Raw genomic sequence first — 20,571 nt, forward strand, 5'->3', positions numbered from 1 at the left:
ATGGGTGTCCCTGGGCTCTCCTTGGACGGCGCTGTCTGCACGGACGCTGCCGCCATTGCTGAACGGCTAGCCGCGCACTTTGCTCAGAGCTCTGCGACTGCCTCCTATCCCCCCGCCTTTCGCTCTCTAAAGGAGCGAGCCGAGCGGACGCCGTTCTCATTCCACACGCGTCGTTCTGAAACATACAATGCTCCTTTCAGCGAGAGGGAATTCCTCGCCGCCCTCGCCGATTGCCCTGATACAGCACCAGGCCCAGACAGCATCCACGCGCAGATGCTGAAGCATCTCTCCAGGGACTGCCAGAGACACATTCTCGCGATATTTAATCGCATTTGGAGCGAAGGCGTGTTCCCGTCGCAATGGCGGGAGGGCGTTATTGTCCCCATCTTGAAACCCGGTGCGGACCCACTGGCGGTGGACAGCTATCGTCCCATTACCCTCACCAACGTTTTGTGCAAATTGCTCGAACGTATGGTGGGGCGGCGTTTGTGTTGGGTCCTTGAGTCGCGCGGTCTTCTCGCTCCATCCCAGGGTGGCTTCCGTCGGGGCCGGTCTGCAGTGGACAATTTGGTGCGGCTCGAATCTGCTGTCCGTACGGCTTTTGCCCGACGTCAGCATCTTGTTGCTGTATTTTTCGATCTGCGGAAGGCGTATGACACCACATGGCGGCATCACATCCTCGCCACGTTGCATGGGTGGGGTCTTCGTGGTCGGCTCCCGGCTTTTCTTCAAAACTTTTTATTGCGCCGCTCTTTCCGGGTGCAAGTCGGTGCCACCTCTAGTTCCTCTTATATACAGGAAAATGGGGTCCCGCAGGGCTCGGTGTTGAGCGTCTCCTTATTTTTAGTGGCCATTAATGGTCTGGCAGCAGCAGTGGGGTCGTCGGTGTCTCCTTCTTTGTATGCCGACGACTTCTGCATCTCATTTAGCTCCACGACTACGGGAGTCGCCGAACGCAGGCTGCAAGTCGCCGTTCGCAAGGCAGCATCATGGGCACTGACTCGTGGCTTTCAGTTCTCTGCTGCCAAGACTCGGGTAATGCACTTCTGCAGGCGTCGGACGGTCCACCCTCATCCTGCACTTTACCTCGACGGCCACCTGCTTGAAGTGGTGGACACTTGCCGCTTCTTGGGACTCGTGTTTGATGCCCGGCTCACATGGGTTCCCCATGTTACTCAGCTGAAGCAAAAATGCTGGCGGCACCTCAACGCCCTCCGCTGCCTTAGCCACACGTCTTGGGGTGCAGATCGCTGCACGCTGCTGCGGTTGTACAGAGCCCTTGTGCAGTCCCGGCTTGATTATGGGAGCCTGGCCTATGGGTCTGCGTCCCCCTCAGTGTTAAAGTTGTTAGACCCCATACACCACTGTGGGGTTAGGCTTGCCACTGGCGCTTTTCGCACCAGCCCCGTGGATAGTCTACTGGTGGAGGCCGGGGTTCCCCCGCTGCGGATTCGCCGCCATCGTCTGCTCGCCGACTATGCTGTCCACGTACATTGCTCGCCAGGCCATCCCAATCGTCGCCTGCTTTTCCCTGCCTTGGTCCACCACCTGCCCGAACGGCGACCTCGGTCTGGGCTTTCCGTAGCTGTCCGTGTCCAGTCCCTGCTGTCAGACCTGGGGTCATTCCCTCTTCTGCCTCCCTTCCGGGTCCGTACACCTACGCCTCCCTGGTGTTTGTCCCGGCCGTCCGTCCGTCTCGATTTGGCACAGGGACCTAAGGACTCGGTTCCGCCTGTGGCCCTCCGTCGCCGTTTTCTTGCGCTCCTCGACTCATTTCCGGGCTGTGAGCCTGTCTACACTGATGGTTCCCTGGTTGATGGTCGCACTGCCTACGCCTTTGCTCACTCTGACCATGTTGAGCAACGCTCCTTGCCGGCTGGCTGCAGTATTTTTACTGCAGAGCTGGTGGCCATCTTGCGAGCTCTTGAACATATGCGTTCCTGCTCAGATGCGTCCATCGTCATCTGCAGTGACTCCCTGAGCAGCCTTCAGGCCATCGACCGCTGCTATCCCTCCTCTCCTCTGGTGTCCTCCATTCAGGAGGCTGTTTCCGACATTGCCCGTTCTGGTCGTTCGGTGGTCTTGGTTTGGACGCCCGGTCATGTTGGCATCCCTGGGAACGAACGTGTAGACAGGCTGGCCAAAGGGGCGATCGACGCCCCGTCTTTGGAGATCGGCCTTACGGCTCGCGACCAGCAGCTGGTGTTGCGCCGTAAGCTGATTGGGATGTGGGCTGCTGAGTGGCGTGGCATGACAGCCCCGAATAAACTGCGGGCTGTCAAGGAGACGACCGATGTGTGGCGTTCCTCCCTGCAGGCTTCTCGCAGGGACTCGGTAGTCCTGTGTCGGCTGCGCATCGGCCATACATACCTGACGCACGGCCATCTGTTGCGTCAGGAGGATCCCCCCTTGTGTCGGTGTGGGTCCCGGCTGACGGTCGGCCACATTTTGCTGGAGTGTCCTCGACTGCGCACACTCCGGCAATCTTTTAATCTCCCGGGCACTTTGGCTTTGGTTTTATCCGACGATGCCTCCATGGCTGATACCGTTTTAAATTTTATCCGTGGTAGTCCGTTTTATGGTTCGATTTAGGGAGGTCCTGTGCCTTTCCCTTTCTGTGTCTATTGTCCTTGTGTCTGTTGCTGTTCTGGTGTGCCGTGAGATGGTTGACTCTTTCCCATTTTTGATCTCGTGGTCAGTCAACCAGTCTCCGGCCATCTTCCTTTCTTCTGTTTCTTTCTGTCTGTTGTTCCTCTGTCCTGTTCTTGTCTGTAGTGTTTGTTGCTGAATTTGTGTGCTTTTAGCGCCTGGGGGGACGTCTCCCCCCCCCCTTTGGTTTTTATCTGCTTCGTCGATTTTCGGCTCGCCTGATTTTGGAATGGGGGACTGCTGACCTTCGCTGTTTAGTCCCCCTTCAACATCCAACAACAACAACAACAACAACAACAACCTCAACGCCCTCCGCTGCCTTAGCCACACGTCTTGGGGTGCAGATCGCTGCACGCTGCTGCGGTTGTACCGAGCCCTTGTGCAGTCCCGGCTTGATTATGGGAGCCTGGCCTATGGGTCTGCGTCCCCCTCAGTGTTAAAGTTGTTAGACCCCATACACCACTGTGGGGTTAGGCTTGCCACTGGCGCTTTTCGCACCAGCCCCGTGGATAGTCTACTGGTGGAGGCCGGGGTTCCCCCACTGCGGATCCGCCGCCATCGTCTGCTTGTCGACTATGCTGTCCACGTTCATTGCTCGCCAGATCATCCCAATCGTCGCCTGCTTTTCCCTGCTATGGTCCTCCATCTGCCCGAACGACGCCCTAGGTCTGGGCTTTCCATAGCTGTCCATGTCCAGTCCCTGCTGTCAGAACTGGGGTCATTCCCTCTTCTGCCTCCCTTCCGGGTCCGTACACCTACGCCTCCCTGGTGTTTGTCCCGGCCGTCCGTCCGTCTGGACTTGGCACAGGGACCCAAGGACTCGGTTCCGCCTGTGGCCCTCCGTCGCCGTTTTCTTGCTCTCCTCGCCTCATTTTCGGACTGTGAGACTGTCTACACTGATGGTTCCCTGGTTGATGGTTGCACTGCCTACTCTTTTGCTCATGCTGCTCATGTTGAGCAGCGCTCCTTGCCGGCTGGCAGCAGTATTTTTACTGCAGAGCTGGTGGCCATATTGCGCGCTCTTGACCATATGCGTTTCTGCTCAGGTAGGTCCGTCGTGATCTGCAGTGACTCCCTGAGCAGCCTTCAGGCCATCGACCGCTGCTATCCCTCCTCTCCTCTGGTGTCCTCCATTCAGGAGACTGTTTCCGCCATTGCCCGTTCTGGTCGTTCGGTGGTCCTGGTTTGGACGCCCGGTCATGTTGGCATCCCAGGGAACGAACGTGTAGACAGGCTGGCCAAAGGGGCGATCGACGCCCTGGCTTTGGAGATCGGCCTTACGGCTCGCGACCAGCAGATGGTGTTGCGCCGTAAGCTGATTGGGATGTGGGCTACTGAGTGGCGTGGCATGACAGCCCCGAATAAACTGCGGGCTGTCAAGGAGACGACCGCCGTGTGGCGTTCCTCCCTGCGGGCTTCTCGCAGGGACTCGGTAGTCCTGTGTCGGCTACGCATCGGCCATACGTACCTGACGCATGGCCATCTGTTGCGTCAGGAGGATCCCCCCCTGTGTCAGTGTGGGTCCCGGCTGACGGTCGGCCACATTTTGCTGGAGTGTCCTCGACTGCGCACACTCCGGCAATCTTTTAATCTCCCGGGCACTTTGGCTTTGGTTTTATCTGACGATGCCTCCAGGGCTGATGACGTTTTAAATTTTATCCGTGGTAGTCCGTTTTATGGTTCGATTTAGGGAGGTCCTGCACCTTTCCCTTTCTGTGTCTTTTGTCCTTGTGTCTGTTGCTGTTCTGGTGTGCCGTGAGATGGTTGACTCTTTCCCATTTTTGTTCTCGTGGTCAGTCAACCAGTCTCCGGCCATCTTCCTTTCTTCTGTTTCTTTCTGTCTGGTGTGCCTCTGTCCTGTTCTTGTTTGTAGTGTTTGTTGCTGCATTTGTGTTCTTTTAGCGCCTGGGGGGACGTCTCCTCCCCCTTTGGTTTTTACCTGCTCTGTTGCTTTTCGGCTTGCCTGATTTTGGAATGGGGGACTGATGACCTTCGCTGTTTAGTCCCCCTTAAACATCCCAATAACCACCACCACCACCTTCCTGCTTCCATTCTCCAATGGAACTGCGGCGGTTATTTCCGCCACCTGCCAGAGCTCCGGATGCTTCTGAGTGATTCCCCTGTTCTCTGCATTGCTCTGCAGGAAACTTGGTTTCCTGCACTGCGGACCCCCGCCCTTCGCGGTTATCGGGGATACTATAAGAACCGTGCTGCCTGTCAACGAGCGTCAGGTGGGGTTTGCCTCTTTGTTCACCACTCTGTCTGTAGGTCGCCAGTACACCTTCAGACGCCTTTAGAGGCAGTTGCTGCCAGGGTTGAGCTCTCGCCGGCTATTACTGTATGCTCTGTTTACATTCCTCCGGATGGGGAGCTCCCCCGCCATGTCTTGGCTGCGCTGCTGGCTCAACTCCCGCCACCATTGCTGCTTCTGGGCGATTTCAATGCCCACAATCCTCTATGGGGTGGGACTGTCTCCGATGATCGCGGTCGGGCCGTGGAGCATGTGTTGGCTCAGCTCGACCTTAGCCTGTTGAACACCGGTGCTCCCACACATTTCAGTGTGGCCCATGGCTCGTTCTCGGCCATCGATCTCTCTATTTGCAGCCCTGGACTTGTCCCATCCCTCCACTGGAGGGTGCATCCTGACCTGTGTGGCAGTGACCATTTTCCCATCTATTTGTCGCTGCCACAGTGTCATTCTTCTGGGCGCTTGCCCCGCTGGGCTCTCCACAGGGCTGACTGGCCGGCTTTTACTTCCGCTGTAACCATTGCGTCTCCCCCACAGGGTGACATTGACGAGGTGGTCCGTGTTTTCACCACGTCCATCATTTCGGCGGCCGAGGCTGCAATCCCCCATTCCTCTGGCCTCCCTCGGCGGAAGGCTGTCCCCTGGTGGTCGCCAGAGATTGCTGAGGCTATTCGCGACCGTAGGCGGGCTCTCCAGCGTCATAGGCGGCACCCGTCTCTGGAGACCCTCATCGCCTTTAAGAGTCTCCGTGCCTTCGCCCGTCGTCTTATTGCACGGCGTAAGCAGGAGTGCTGGGAGAGGTACGTCTCCTCCCTGGGCTCCCGTGTCTCGTCCTCGCACGTGTGGTCCCGGATCCGGCGGATTTATGGCTCCCAGACCCCTATGGGTGTCCCTGGGCTCTCCTTGGACGGCGCTGTCTGCACGGACGCTGCCGCCATTGCTGAACGGCTAGCCGCGCACTTTGCTCAGAGCTCTGCGACTGCCTCCTATCCCCCCGCCTTTCGCTCTCTAAAGGAGCGAGCCGAGCGGACGCCGTTCTCATTCCACACGCGTCGTTCTGAAACATACAATGCTCCTTTCAGCGAGAGGGAATTCCTCGCCGCCCTCGCCGATTGCCCTGATACAGCACCAGGCCCAGACAGCATCCACGCGCAGATGCTGAAGCATCTCTCCAGGGACTGCCAGAGACACATTCTCGCGATATTTAATCGCATTTGGAGCGAAGGCGTGTTCCCGTCGCAATGGCGGGAGGGCGTTATTGTCCCCATCTTGAAACCCGGTGCGGACCCACTGGCGGTGGACAGCTATCGTCCCATTACCCTCACCAACGTTTTGTGCAAATTGCTCGAACGTATGGTGGGGCGGCGTTTGTGTTGGGTCCTTGAGTCGCGCGGTCTCCACGCTCCATCCCAGGGTGGCTTCCGTCGGGGCCGGTCTGCAGTGGACAATTTGGTGCGGCTGGAATCTGCTGTCCGTACGGCTTTTGCCCGACGTCAGCAGCTTGTTGCTGTATTTTTCGATCTGCAGAAGGTGTATGACACCACATGGAGGCATCACATCCTCGCCACGTTGCATGGGTGGGGTCTTCGTGGTCGGCTCCCGGCTTTCCTTCAAACCTTTTTATTGCGCCGCTCTTTCCGGGTGCAAGTCGGTGCCACCTCTAGTTCCTCTTATATACAGGAAAATGGGGTCCCACAGGGCTCGGTGTTGAGCGTCTCCTTCTTTTTAGTGGCCATTAATGGTCTGGCAGCAGCAGTGGGGTCGTCGGTGTCTCCTTCCTTGTATGCCGACGACATCTGCATCTCTTATAGCTCCACGACTACGGGAGTCGCCGAACGCAGGCTGCAAGTCGCCGTTCGCAAGGCAGCATCTTGGGCACTGACTCATGGCTTTCAGTTCTCTGCTGCCAAGACTCGAGTAATGCACTTCTGCAGGCGTCGGATGGTCCACCCTCATCCTGCACTTTACCTCCACGGCCACCTGCTTGAAGTGGTGGACACTTGCAGCTTCTTGGGACTCGTGTTTGATGCCCGGCTCACATGGGTTCCTCATGTTACTCAGCTGAAGCAAAAATGCTGGCGGCACCTCAACGCCCTCCGCTGCCTTAGCCACACGTCTTGAGGTGCAGATCGCTGCACGCTGCTGCGGTTGTACAGAGCCCTTGTGCAGTCCCGGCTTGATTATGGGAGCCTGGCCTATGGGTCTGCGTCCCCCTCAGTGTTAAAGTTGTTAGACCCCATACACCACTGTGGGGTTAGGCTTGCCACTGGCGCTTTTCGCACCAGCCCCGTGGATAGTCTACTGGTGGAGGCCGGGGTTCCCCCACTGTGGATTCGCCGCCATCGTCTGCTTGTCGACTATGCTGTCCACGTTCATTGCTCGCCAGATCATCCCAATCGTCGCCTGCTTTTCCCTGCTATGGTCCTCCATCTGCCCGAACGGCGCCCTAGGTCTGGGCTTTCCATAGCTGTCCGTGTCCAGTCCCTGCTGTCAGAACTGGGGTCATTCCCTCTTCTGCCTCCCTTCCGGGTCCGTACACCTACGCCTCCCTGGTGTTTGTCCCGGCCGTCCGTCCGTCTGGACTTGGCACAGGGACCCAAGGACTCGGTTCCACCTGTGGCCCTCCGTCGTCGTTTTCTTGCGCTCCTCGAATCATTTCCGGGCTGTGAGCCTGTCTACACGGATGGTTCCCTGGTTGATGGTCGCACTGCCTACGCTTTTGCTCACGCTGCCCATATTGAGCAACGCTCCTTGCCGGCTGGCAGCAGTATTTTTACTGCAGAGCTGGTGGCCATCTTGCGAGCTCTTGAGCATATGCGTTCCTGCTCAGATGCGTCTGTCGTCATCTGCAGTGACTCCCTGAGCAGCCTTCAGGCCATCGACCGCTGCTTTCCCTGCTCTCCTCTGGTGTCCTCCATTCAGGAGACTGTTTCCGCCATTGCCCGTTCTGGTCGTTCGGTGGTCTTGGTTTGGACGCCAGGTCATGTTGGCATCCCGGGGAACGAACGTGTTGACAGGCTGGCCAAAGGGGCGATCGACGCCCCAGCTTTGGAGATCGGCCTCACAGCTCGCGACCTGCAGCTGGTGTTGCGCCGTAAGGTGCTTGGGGTGTGGGCTGATGCGTGGCGTGGCCTGACATCCCCGAATAAGCTGCGGGCTGTTAAGGAGACGACCGCTGTGTGGCGTTCCTCCCTGCGGGCTTCTCGCAGGGACTCGGTAGTCTTGTGTCGGCTGCGCATCGGCCATACATACCTGACGCACGGCCATCTGTTGCGTCAGGAGGATCCCCCCTTGTGTCGGTGTGGGTCCACGCTGATGGTCGGCCACATTTTGCTGGAGTGTCCTCGACTGCGCACACTCCGGCGATCTTTTAATCTCCCGGGCACTTTGGCTTTGGTTTTATCTGACGATGCCTCCATGGCTGATGACGTTTTAGATTTTATCCGTGGTAGTCCGTTTTATGGTTCGATTTAGGGAGGACCTACACCTTTCCCTTTCTGTGTCTTTTGTCCTTGTGTCTGTTGCTGTTCTGGTGTGCCGTGAGATGGTTGACTCTTTCCCTTTTTTGTTGTCGTGGTCAGTCAACCAGTCTCCGGCCATCTTCTTTTCTTCTATTTCTTTCTGTCTGGTGTTTGTCCGTCCTCTTCTTTTCTGTAGCGTTCGTTGCCTAATTTGTGTTCTTTAGCACCTTGGGGTGGGGGGCAGTCTCCTTCCCCTTGGGGTTTTATCTGCTCTGCGACCTTGTCTCGCTTGTTTTTGGAATGGGGGACTGATGACCTTAGCTGTTTAGTCCCCCTTAAACATCCCAACAACCACCACCACCGAGAAAGTACCGGTATGCGAACCGCCAGGCGACGGGCGCGCATCGCACGTTTGAGGAGACGCGGCCGGCCCCACAGGCGGCCGCGACACTCCCAGGTCTGCGAAGCGGGGCAAACGCCGCGCGCTTCAGTATACGTAGCCGACCCTCAGCCAGACGTGGCCCGGGAACGGAATCCATGGACCGCAATGTGCGTTCGAAACGTCGATGTTCATGTGTCCTGCAGTTTACATGTCGACGCGCAATTTGCTGCGTTCTTCATCGACCCACGAGCCGAGTGATTCACCGTCCTGGGTGATCTTTTCTTAGTTTCCACTGTCTCTTTCAAGACAGTCGCATAGGCGGGACTGAGGCGTGTGGCGGCCCCTGTTCCAGAGTTCTGTGTCCAACGGCCTCACGGCCGATGGGCGTCGTACGGCTCCACACCGGAGCGGACAGGCACTCGGGCGAATGTCATTCAAAACCGGCGCCAGGCGCCAGGTGCCGCAGGCCAGCCGCTCCAGCGCTTCAGCGCTCGTACCACACAACATTGCCGTTAGTTTTGAGAAGCACGCGTGGTTCCGCACGCGGCGCACGGCTACTGCGAGCCGTACAGGTAGCGTGTTGCGCGACACGACACGCACATCGACAGACATGCAGTCTAGTCGGTAATGATCCTTCCGAAGGTTCACCTACGGAAACCTTGTTACGACTTTTACTTCCTCTAAATGATCAAGTTTGGTCATCTTTCCGGTAGCATCGGCAACGACAGAGTCAATGCCGCGTACCAGTCCGAAGACCTCACTAAATCATTCAATCGGTAGTAGCGACGGGCGGTGTGTACAAAGGGCAGGGACGTAATCAACGCGAGCTTATGACTCGCGCTTACTGGGAGTTCCTCGTTCATGGGGAACAATTGCAAGCCCCAATCCCTAGCACGAAGGAGGTTCAGCGGGTTACCCCGACCTTTCGGCCTAGGAAGACACGCTGATTCCTTCAGTGTAGCGCGCGTGCGGCCCAGAACATCTAAGGGCATCACAGACCTGTTACTGCTCAATCTCGTGCGGCTAGAAGCCGCCTGTCCCTCTAAGAAGAAAAGTAATCGCTGACAGCACGAAGGATGTCACGCGACTAGTTAGCAGGCTAGAGTCTCGTTCGTTATCGGAATTAACCAGACAAATCGCTCCACCAACTAAGAACGGCCATGCACCACCACCCACCGAATCAAGAAAGAGCTATCAATCTGTCAATCCTTCCGGTGTCCGGGCCTGGTGAGGTTTCCCGTGTTGAGTCAAATTAAGCCGCAGGCTCCACTCCTGGTGGTGCCCTTCCGTCAATTCCTTTAAGTTTCAGCTTTGCAACCATACTTCCCCCGGAACCCAAAAGCTTTGGTTTCCCGGAGGCTGCCCGCCGAGTCATCGGAGGAACTGCGGCGGATCGCTGGCTGGCATCGTTTATGGTTAGAACTAGGGCGGTATCTGATCGCCTTCGAACCTCTAACTTTCGTTCTTGATTAATGAAAACATACTTGGCAAATGCTTTCGCTTCTGTTCGTCTTGCGACGATCCAAGAATTTCACCTCTAACGTCGCAATACGAATGCCCCCGCCTGTCCCTATTAATCATTACCTCGGGTTCCGAAAACCAACAAAACCCCCCTGCGGGTTTGGGGGTTAGAATAGGCCCGCGGTATTCCTGCCTGTCGTATGAGGCGACTAAAAGAAGTCTCAAACGTTTCGGCCTTATGTGATGGTCCCCTCTTGGGTTTGACCTCCATCTATCTAAATTATTCCGAAGAGCGAGCCAATTGGGGAAGGGCACCTTACATGGTGCACTGTATCCTTCGTGCAATTAGACCTATAGCCGTCTTTCTCGTCGTTGCCGTGGTGTCCCGCTCGTTTTCGATCTCTTGGGCGATTACCACGCTGCCCTCTGCAGTGTTTCTTTTAACTGTGAAGACGAGCTTGGCCATTTTTGCACCTAAGATCCAGCACGGTAGCCAGTCCGTTGTGGTGGGGTCGCCATGTACCCTCTTGGTTGTAGTCCCCTGACAACACAGGGATCGCTCTACTGATGCCTGCGCCGTTCACTCCCCACGTATGCCAAGGAGTAGATGCCCATCTCCGTGGGGCATCAGGACTCCCAGCAATGGCCATCCTGCCAGGTGGCCTTTGCTGTGGCTGGGTGGCGCCCGTGGGGAGGGCCCTTGGTCGGAGTAGGTGGCATCAGGGCGGATGACCCGCAATGAAGCGTGGTATATCATCTGTCGCTGGCGGCCAGCCGTCAGCAGTCTCTAAGCGTTCGAGAGCCCATTTTAAAGGTAACGTTTATGACCCCAAATCATTCCCCTCCCTCGCCACACCATGGGAGGAACGACAGGCATTGCGTGACACTGAGACGTATTCGCCCAGATATCTTGTCTGTACCAGAGCTGATGGGGAATCCTTTATATCCGTGAAGCCTCAGTTCTTTGTAGAGCATTTAGAGGACAAGTTTGGGGAGGTGGAGGGCTTGTCCAAGATGCGGTCCGGATCGGTGTTGATAAAAACGGCATCCTCCGCCCAGTCGCGGGCCTTGCTCGCTTGTACTAAGCTGGGGGATGTCTCCGTCACTATCACGCCCCATAAAAGTCTGAACATGGTCCAGGGCATTATCTTTCACAGGGATCTGCTTTTACAGTCCGACGACGAGCTGCGCGCCAACTTGGAGCGCCGAGGTGTCCATTTCGTCCGCCGCGTCCACCGGGGTCCGAGGGATCGTCAAGTTGCCACCGGTGCCTTCATCTTGGCCTTCGAGGGTGACACGTTACCTGAGAAGGTCAAGTGATGGTGTACCGATGTGATGTCAAGCCGTATATCCCTCCCCCGATGCGGTGCTTCAAGTGTTGGAAGTTCGGCCACATGTCTTCACGCTGTGCTTCCGACCTCGTCTGTCGCGATTGCGGTCGACCTTCCCATCCTGATCATCCCTGTGCGCCGCCTCCAATCTGTGTGAACTGTGGTGCGCACCATCCGCCTTGCTCGCCAGACTGTCCGATCCTGCAGAAGGAGCGGAAGATCATGGAAATAAAGACTATCGACCGCCTGACGTACACTGAGGCGAAGCGGAAATATGACCCCCCTGCGGGTTCGGGGGTTAGAATAGGCCCGCGGTATTCCTGCCTGTCGTAAGAGGCGACTAAAAGGAGTCTCCAACGTTTCGGCCTTATGTGATGGTCCCCTCTCGGGTTTGACCTCCATCTATCCAAATTATTCCGAAGAGCGTGCCAATTGGGGAAGGGCACCTTACATGGTGCACTGTATCCTTCGTGCAATTAGACCTATTGCCGTCTTTCTCGTCGTTGCGATGGTGTCCCGCTCGTTTTCGATCTCATGGGCGATTACCACGCTGCACTCTGCAGTGTTTCTTTTAACTGTGACGCCGACCTTGGCCATTTTTGCACCTAAGATCCAGCACAGTAGCCAGTCCGTTGTGGTGGGGTCGCCATGTACCCTCTTGGTTGTAGCCCCCTGACAACACAGGGATCGCTCTACTGATGCCTGCGCCGTTCACTCCCCACGTATGCCAAGGAGTAGATGCCCATCTCCCTGGGGCATCGGGACTCCCGGCAATGGCCATCCTGCCAGGTGGCCTTTGCTGTGGCTGGGTGGCGCCCGTGGGGAGGGCCCTTGGTCGGAGTAGGTGGCATCAGGGCGGATGACCCGCAATGAAGCGTGGAACATCATCTCTTGCTGGCGGCCAGCCATCAGCAGTCTCTAAGCGTTCCAAGGCTCTGTTCAAGGCTAATGTGTATGACCCCAAATCGTTCCCCTCCCTGGCCACACCATGGGAGGAACGAAGGGCTATGAATGAGAGCGAAAGATACTCGCCCCGGTATCTCGTCTGTACCAGAGCTGACGGGGAATCTTTTATGTCCGTGAAGCCTCAGTTCTTTGTAGAGCATTTAGAGGACAAGTTTGGGGAGGTGGAGGGCTTGTCTAAAATGCGCTCTGGATCAGTACTGATACAAACGGCATCCTCCGCCCAGTCCCGCAGGTTACTTGCTTGTGACAAGTTGGGGGATGTTAACGTTTCTATTACGCCACATAAGAGTTTAAATATGGTCCAGGGTGTTATTTTCCATAGGGATCTCCTTTTGCAGTCTGATGACGAGCTGCGCGCCAACTTAGAACGTAGAGGTGTTCATTTCGTCCGGCGCGTTCATCGGGGTCCGAGGGACAATCAGGTTGCTACCGGTGCCTTCATCTTGGCCTTCGAGGGTGATACGTTACCGGAAAAGGTCAAGGTGATGGTCTACCGATGTGACGTCAAGCCCTATATCCCTCCCCCGATGCGGTGCTTCAAGTGCTAGAAGTTCGGCCATATGTCTTCCCGCTGCACTTCCAGCCTCACATGTCGAGATTGCGGACGCCCGTCTCATCCCGATACTCCATGTGCCCCGCCTCCCATCTGCGTCAACTGCGGGGAGCACCATTCACCTTGCTCGCCTGACTGCACAGTCTTTCAGAAAGAGCGCAAAATCATGGAATATAAGACCCTGGACCGGCTGACCTATACTGAGGCCAAACGGAAATATGACTGACTCCATCCTGTGAGAATGACATCTTCGTATGCAGCTGCTACAACAACTGTGCTAGCTCCATCCGTTGCGAGACTTCCAGCCAGCTCGATAAGCAGTACGACTCCTTCTGCCCCCTTGCCCGTGGGGGGCTCTCCCCAACCGGTTGCTCCTGCACCACCTACCTCAGGAGCAACCTCCTCCCACCCGTCGGGGACGTCCGTCCCCGCTTCTCAGCCGGAGAAGCGCCTAACTTCTTCGGCTACTCTCGCCCGTAAGAGTTCCCTTGGGACGCTCCCTTCCCAGGGTTCCCCCAGCGGGAAGGATGACGGCCACCAGTGGCATAAGTCCTCACCAGCAGCCGGGCGTAGGGCTTCACGATCCTCCTCTGTCCCGGAGACTGAATCGGTGAAGCCTTCCCAGCCGGTGAAACCCAAGGTTCAGCGAGAGAAGTCCAAGAGAAAGACCTCTAAGGCTAAAGAACTTGCGGTGGCACCAACCCCACCGCACCTTTCGCGCTCTGCGTCTGAGGATGAAGTCGAGATTCTAGCGTCCGCTGAGGACCTTGATCTCGCTGGTCCCTCAGACGCCATGGATGCCTCTCGTCCGGGTACTGAATCGGTGGCAGTGAGTGAACAAGCGGCGTAAATTGCCTTCCCAGTCCTTTCACGCCTTTCTCAGCCATGGACAATACCATCCTCCAGTGGAACTGCGGCGGTTTTTTCCAGCATTTAGCTGAGCTCCGCCAACTTCTCAGCCTTCGCCCTTTCTTCTGCATTGCTCTCCAGGAAACTTGCCCCCAGGGGCTCAGCATTCGTTTGCTGGGTACGGGCTTGGCGACCCCGGGGTTCCTGAGCTGGGGACTGGTAAGCGCCGCCAGTCCCCTGTCACCGTAACCTCTAAGCATACTTCAACGACCACCGTGCGGCGCGGCGGTGGAATGTTGTGTGTCTCAGGGAATGGGGCTCTTGGCTTGACCGCCCGGATCGCGAGGATGGAATAAACCTCTATAAAAAACCCCTCAATCTCAAGGTGTGCTGCGCGCTGATGAGATGCATGGCTGTTGAGGTGGAACAGTCGGTAGCGGGCAACCTCTGGGGAACCTGCCGCACCTCAGTTGTATAAGGCTTACCTAGGCACGCGGGGCTCTGTCTAGGTGGACTTCTAGTTCCCTAGCTGCTCGTGGGACCGGGATGGATCCCAGCGGAAAGGGTGGGCCGCTGGAAGGTTCTAACACCCAGTCTCTTAAGAGGGCCCGTGCAGTCAGTCCCCCTGACTCCGGCGCTTCTTTAAAAAGTCCAGTCTTAGGTAACAGAATGCATTCTGGTAATCCGAATGTGTTTCTCATTGTGAAACGGAAGGAGGGTAGTTTCGAGAAGGTTTCGCCCTTCTATATACAAAAGGGATTGGAGGGAATCTGTGGCTCCTTAAAATCGGTGAAGCGCTTACGTAATGGGACCTTGCTAGTGGAAACTTCCACTTCCCAGCAAGCAACTAACCTCCAATCTGCTAAATGCCTTGGAGAGTATGCCATAGACACCGAACTGCACAGCACCTTGAACTATAGCAAAGGTGTTGTGACATGCCGGGATCTAGCTGATATTCCCAAGGAAGAACTGCAACGTGAGTGGGCTCCGGAAGGTATCGTTGATGTCCACCACATCATGAAGAGGGTTGATGGCACTCTTGTCAAATCCGACTCCTTTATTCTGACCTTCAGTAGCACAACACTTCCTGAACATGTTAAAGCTGGCTTCCTTCGCCTTAGTGTGAGGCCTTATTTCCCAGCCCCAATGCGCTGTTTCAAATGCCAGCGTTTTGGGCATACCACCTTAGGCTGTAAAGGCGAAGCGACTTGTGGAAACTGTGGTCAGGCTGCTCATGAAGGAGTTGGTTACTCGTCTCCGGCTAAATGTATTAATTGCTCTGGGAACCACCCTGTTTGGAGTAGGGACTGCCGCATATCTTTAGAGGAACGCAAGGTCCAGGAAATCAAAACAACCAAGCGTATCCCCTATGGTGAGGCCAAGAAGATTTATAAGTCGATGCAACCTCCCACATTTGCTACATCTTTTGCATCCCTGGTACAGAAGCCTACTCCAAAGGTCGATGCCTCAACGCAGACTGAGGTGGTGAGTGTTGGCACTAACACCTGTAGCTGCCAGTGCACTTGCAACGCAGCCAGTGTTCCAGAGCCAGTAGCCCCTACTCGAACGGCAGACAAAGGTACAGTGGCGGACTTGGTCCAGCCCCTCGCGCCTCCAACAGCTGAGGTTGTCCCCAAGCCCAGTGCGCCACTTACCACTCCCACATCCGCTCCCCCAAAGTCCACCAAGCCACAGAAAGCTACTGTGCAGCAGCAACAGCGGGTCAAATCCCGTGGTAAACCATCTGACCATGCGGATGTTGTTTTACGCGAGGCTTCATCTGACTCTTCCCCAGAGTTGATGGAGTACGATGTATGTGTGGGGCAATCATCTCGTCCCACGCCTGCCACTCCACCTGCTGCGGTCTCCCCGCCCCGTCGGAGAGACAGGATGAAGGTGCTACCCCCAACATAGATGGCTCCCATACTCCAGTGGAACTTGCAAGGGTTCAGGACGCATGTGGAGGAACTTCGTCTACTTTCTCAGGGTCGACCATTGTGTCTCTGTCTCCAGGAGACGTATTTCCATCCATCATACTCCCCTGAGATACGAGGCTATACACTCCACAAAAAGGACGACCTGCGTGGAGAGAGAGCTAGAGGAGGCGTAGGTATTTTCGTCAGGACGGACTACCATTCCTCGCCTCTCTCACTTACGACGACTCTACAGGCCGTCGCTGTGTCCGTGCACGTGCGTCATCCATTGACTGTATGTTCACTTTACTTGCCCCCACATGATGCTCTTGATGAAGCGGCCCTCACCGACCTTCTTACACAGCTCCCCCAGCCATTCATTATTTGTGGTGATTTTAATGCCCACAATGTGCTTTGGGGCTCTGCAATTACCTGCCCCAGGGGTAGAGCAATTGAGAGGCTTCTCCTGTCATCCTGTGCCTACTTGCTCAATGGAGGACAGAGTACTCATTTCTGCACGGCGACTGGGTCGTTCTCTGCCATTGATCTCTCGCTTTGCTCTCCAGCTCTTGCCGCTAGTGCTCACTGGGAAGTGGTCGCTGACTTGCACGGCAGTGATCATTTCCCAATCTGGATTCACCTGCCAGATGGCGTGGGCCCCGACAGGAGACCACCACGATGGGTGCTCAGTGGAGCTGACTGGACACTTTATAGCCAGTTGGCCCAATTCGAACACTGTGCGAATGTTGAGGTGTGGGTGGATCATATTACCAAAACGGTCCTCCATGCCGCTGCGGCATCCATTCCACAGTCCACAGGTCACCGGAAAAGGCCACCTGTGCCTTGGTGGAGTGACGAATGCCGCTCTGCAATCAGGACCAGGCGTGCGGCTCTGCGGCGGTTCAAGTGTCGGCCGACTGCTGAGAATCTTGCTGCCTTTCGGGTGGCGAGGGCGAGATGTCGCCGCATTATTCGTGAGAGCAAGAAGAGGTCGTGGCAAAAGTTCCTGAACACCGTTAATCGTTCCACCAAGAGTTCCATTGTGTGGGAGACCATTAGGAGAATTTCTGGCAGAGGAGGGAGATGCCCCATAGCTGCTGTACTGAATAACGGCACTCTCCACACAGATCCGCGGGACATTGCCCAGACTATGGCAGCGTATTTTGCGACAGTTACTGCCACAACCAGTCAGGATCCCGGTTTCCAGCGCCATAGAGCGGTTGCTGAGAGGTGTAGTCTGAACTTCCAGCCCACCTCTCATGAAGTTTACAACTGCCCTTTTTCTATGTGGGAGCTGGATTCTGCATTGTCTGGTCACGACAGGATCCATTACAGTATGCTATGGCACCTCACAATGCGCAACAAAGAAATCCTCCTCGCACTTTTTAATGCCATTTGGGCGTCGGGTCACTTTCCTGACGCGTGGCGTGAGGCAGTTTTAATCCCTTTTTTAAAACCTGGGAAAGACCGCTCGAGCCCAAGTAGCTACCGTAGTATTGCCCTCACTAGTTGCATAGGGAAGACCTTGGAGCGGATGGTCAACCGCCGCCTTGTCTGGATGTTAGAATCCCGGCAACTACTTAGTCGCTTTCAGTGTGGGTTCAGGAGGTTTCGTTCCACCTTCGATAACCTTGCCCTCCTGGAGGCGGCTATCCAACAAGCTTTCCTACGCCGTCATCACCTTATAGGTGTATTTTTCGACATCGAGAAGGCCTACGATACCACTTGGCGGCGTCTCATCCTGGAGCAGCTTCACGAATGGGGTTTTCGTGGTTGTCTTCCTCTTTTTATTCAGTCTTTCCTCTCGCTACGATATTTTAGATACCGAATTGGTGACGTCCTGTCTGATCGCTTTGAGCAGGAGAACGGTGTCCCTCAGGGTAGCGTTTTAAGTGTGACTCTGTTTGCCATCGCTATTAATAGCATTACGTCCATGGTGAAAAGTCCTGTCCAGTGTTCTTTGTTTGTGGATGATTTCTCTTTGTTCTGCTCTTCTTCAAGCCTTGCAACGACAACTCGTCAGTTGCAACTTACGATTAGGCGTTTGGATGACTGGGCGCTGAAGAGTGGATTTAAGTTTTCCACCGAGAAGTCTGTATGTGTTCTTTTTAACCGTACTCGTTCGATTTTCACCTGTCCTGAGTTGCGCTTGAGGGACACTATTCTTTGTTTTAAAGACACGGTGAGATTTCTGGGGCTCATTTTTGACTCGAGGCTCACGTGGTTCCCTCATCTTAAAGACCTGAAACGGCGGTCGCTTCAGGCTTTAAGCATTTTAAAATGTCTTAGCCACAGTACATGGGGAGCTGACAGGACTTGTCTGCTCCAGTTTTACAGGGCGTTTGTGCGATCTCGGCTCGATTATGGGTGCACGGTGTATGGGTCTGCGAGGCCTTCGTACTTAAACATTTTGGACGTTGTCCACCATGAAGGGCTGCGGTTGGCCACTGGGGCATTCCGAACTAGCCCCATACCAAGCCTCTGTGCAGAGGCTGGTGAACCGCCACTCCATATGCGGCGACGGCTACTTACGGTACGCCAGGCGTATAAAACTTTGTCCACCCCATACACACCTGCATACCATACCGTTGCTCAGCCTCCTCTGGCACGGTTATTTCATAACCGGCAACGTGCGACGCAGCCCTATGGGATTCACGCACAGGATTGCCTCGCTGCATTGTCTATGGCTGGTCTTCGTGTTTTACGTCGCGGTTGGAGCAGATCTCCACCTTGGCTCCTCCGGCGTCCCAAATTTCTTTTAGATTTGACTCGTTTTAAGAAAGATGGCACACCAGATTTTACGTTCCAATCTCTGTTTTTTAGCATTTTAGACCTGCATCACGGTTTCACTGTCGTTTATACTGATGGCTCGAAACAGGAGACTTCCGTAGGCTGTTCTGTGGTGTTCCCTGATCGTGTCACCCGGATTCGCCTCCCTGCTGAATATACCGTTTTCGCAGCGGAGCTCCACACGATCCTGAAGGCACTGGAGCAGATGCATCGTGTTCGGGGCGATCGATTTCTTCTCTGCTCCGATTCTCTTAGTGCCTTACAATCGCTGCAGAGCCTATACCCGACTGAGGAGATGGTCCAGTTGATACATGACCAACTGTACTTGCTCCAACAGCGGGGTAAAGAGGTATCCTTCTGCTGGGTGCCTGGTCATGTCGGCATATGGGGCAATGTACAGGCTGACCGGGCTGCCAAGGAGGCCTGCAGAGAGCATGATGTGGTCCAGTGTCCTATCCCCTTGCAGTCAGTCATCGCTGCACTCCACAGGAAGTGCATGGAGTTGTGGGAGGACGAATGGCTGGCGGTGTCGGCCAATAAACTGCGGTCGGTAAAGTCAACCACTCGGCCGTGGCGTTCCTCCTGCCGGTTGCTCAGGCGGGAAGAGGTGGCCCTCACACGTCTGCGGATTGGGCACTGTCCTGTGACGCATAGCTATTTATTACGGCGGGAGGATCCTCCCTTTTGTGACGCTTGTGGTGTGCACATCTCTGTCCGGCACATTTTAACAGACTGCATTTTATACCGTGATGCAAGGGCAGAAGCACAAGTTGATGGGGCTCTGCCTTGTGTTTTAGCTGACGATGAGACGTGTGTGTCTAGGGTTTTTAAGTTCTGTGATGTATCTGGACTCTGGCCTAAGCTTTTAGGCTGGAGGTTTTAGTGTGTTGCAGAGTGGCTGACTCCTCCCCTTTTTTCCTTGCGGTCAGCCAGCCACTTCCATGTGCTACATTGTTTTAGCTCCCTCTACCATTTTCTTCCTGTGTTGTCCATGTTTTACTGCTGACGCCCTGCTTCATCCCACGCTTCGGTGTGGGTGAGCACATTTTTTCAATGATTGTTCCCCGTGTTTTATGTTCCATTTTATGTCAATGTTCTGAGGGTTTTTTTTTTTTTTTTTTTTTTTTTTTTTTTTTTTTTTTTTTTTTTTTTTTTCTCTCCTTGACACCCGTCTCACTGTGATACTGCACGGGCGCTGAAGACCTTGCTGTCGTGCGCCCCCAAAACCCCTCTACTACTACTACTACGAGTAAGTACCGGTATGCGAACCGCCAGGCGACGGGCGCGCATCGCACGTTTGAGGAGACGCGGCCGGCCCCACAGGCGGCCGCGACACTCCCAGGTCTGCGAAGCGGGGCAAACGCCGCGCGCTTCAGTATACGTAGCCGACCCTCAGCCAGACGTGGCCCGGGAACGGAATCCATGGACCGCAATGTGCGTTCGAAACGTCGATGTTCATGTGTCCTGCAGTTCACATGTCGACGCGCAATTTGCTGCGTTCTTCATCGACCCACGAGCCGAGTGATCCACCGTCCTGGGTGATCTTTTCTCAGTTTCCACTGTCTCTTTCAAGACAGTCGCATAGGCGGGAGTGAGGCGTGTGGCGGCCCCTGTTCCAGCGTTCTGTGTCCAACGGCCTCACGGCCGACGGGCGTCGTACGGCTCCACACCGGAGCGGACAGGCACTCGGGCGAAAGTCATTCAAAACCGGCGCCAGGCGCCAGGTGCCGCAGGCCAGCCGCTCCAGCGCTTCAGCGCTCGTACCACACAATATTGCCGTTAGTTTTGAGAGGCACGCGTGGTTCCGCACGCGGCGCACGGCTACTGCGAGCCGTACAGGTAGCGTGTTGCGCGACACGACACGCACATCGAAAGACATGCAGTCTAGTCGGTAATGATCCTTCCGCAGGTTCACCTACGGAAACCTTGTTACGACTTTTACTTCCTCTAAATGATCAAGTTTGGTCA

The 20,571-nt window shown here is 55.6% G+C and overlaps 2 non-coding genes across 2 annotated transcripts; both read right to left on the bottom strand.

Annotated features, from left to right (window-relative positions):
• Positions 1 to 8,859: 8,859 nt before the first annotated feature.
• On the bottom strand, positions 8,860 to 9,014 carry LOC124772000. Its single transcript, XR_007013691.1, has one exon. It is a non-coding gene; the product is annotated as a 5.8S ribosomal RNA (ribosomal RNA).
• Positions 9,015 to 19,989: 10,975 nt separating this feature from the next.
• On the bottom strand, positions 19,990 to 20,144 carry LOC124771794. The gene has a single exon (XR_007013506.1). It is a non-coding gene; the product is annotated as a 5.8S ribosomal RNA (ribosomal RNA).
• Positions 20,145 to 20,571: the final 427 nt, after the last annotated feature.

The sequence above is a fragment of the Schistocerca piceifrons genome, unplaced genomic scaffold (assembly GCF_021461385.2).
Source record: "Schistocerca piceifrons isolate TAMUIC-IGC-003096 unplaced genomic scaffold, iqSchPice1.1 HiC_scaffold_936, whole genome shotgun sequence".
NCBI lineage: Eukaryota > Metazoa > Arthropoda > Insecta > Orthoptera > Acrididae > Schistocerca > Schistocerca piceifrons.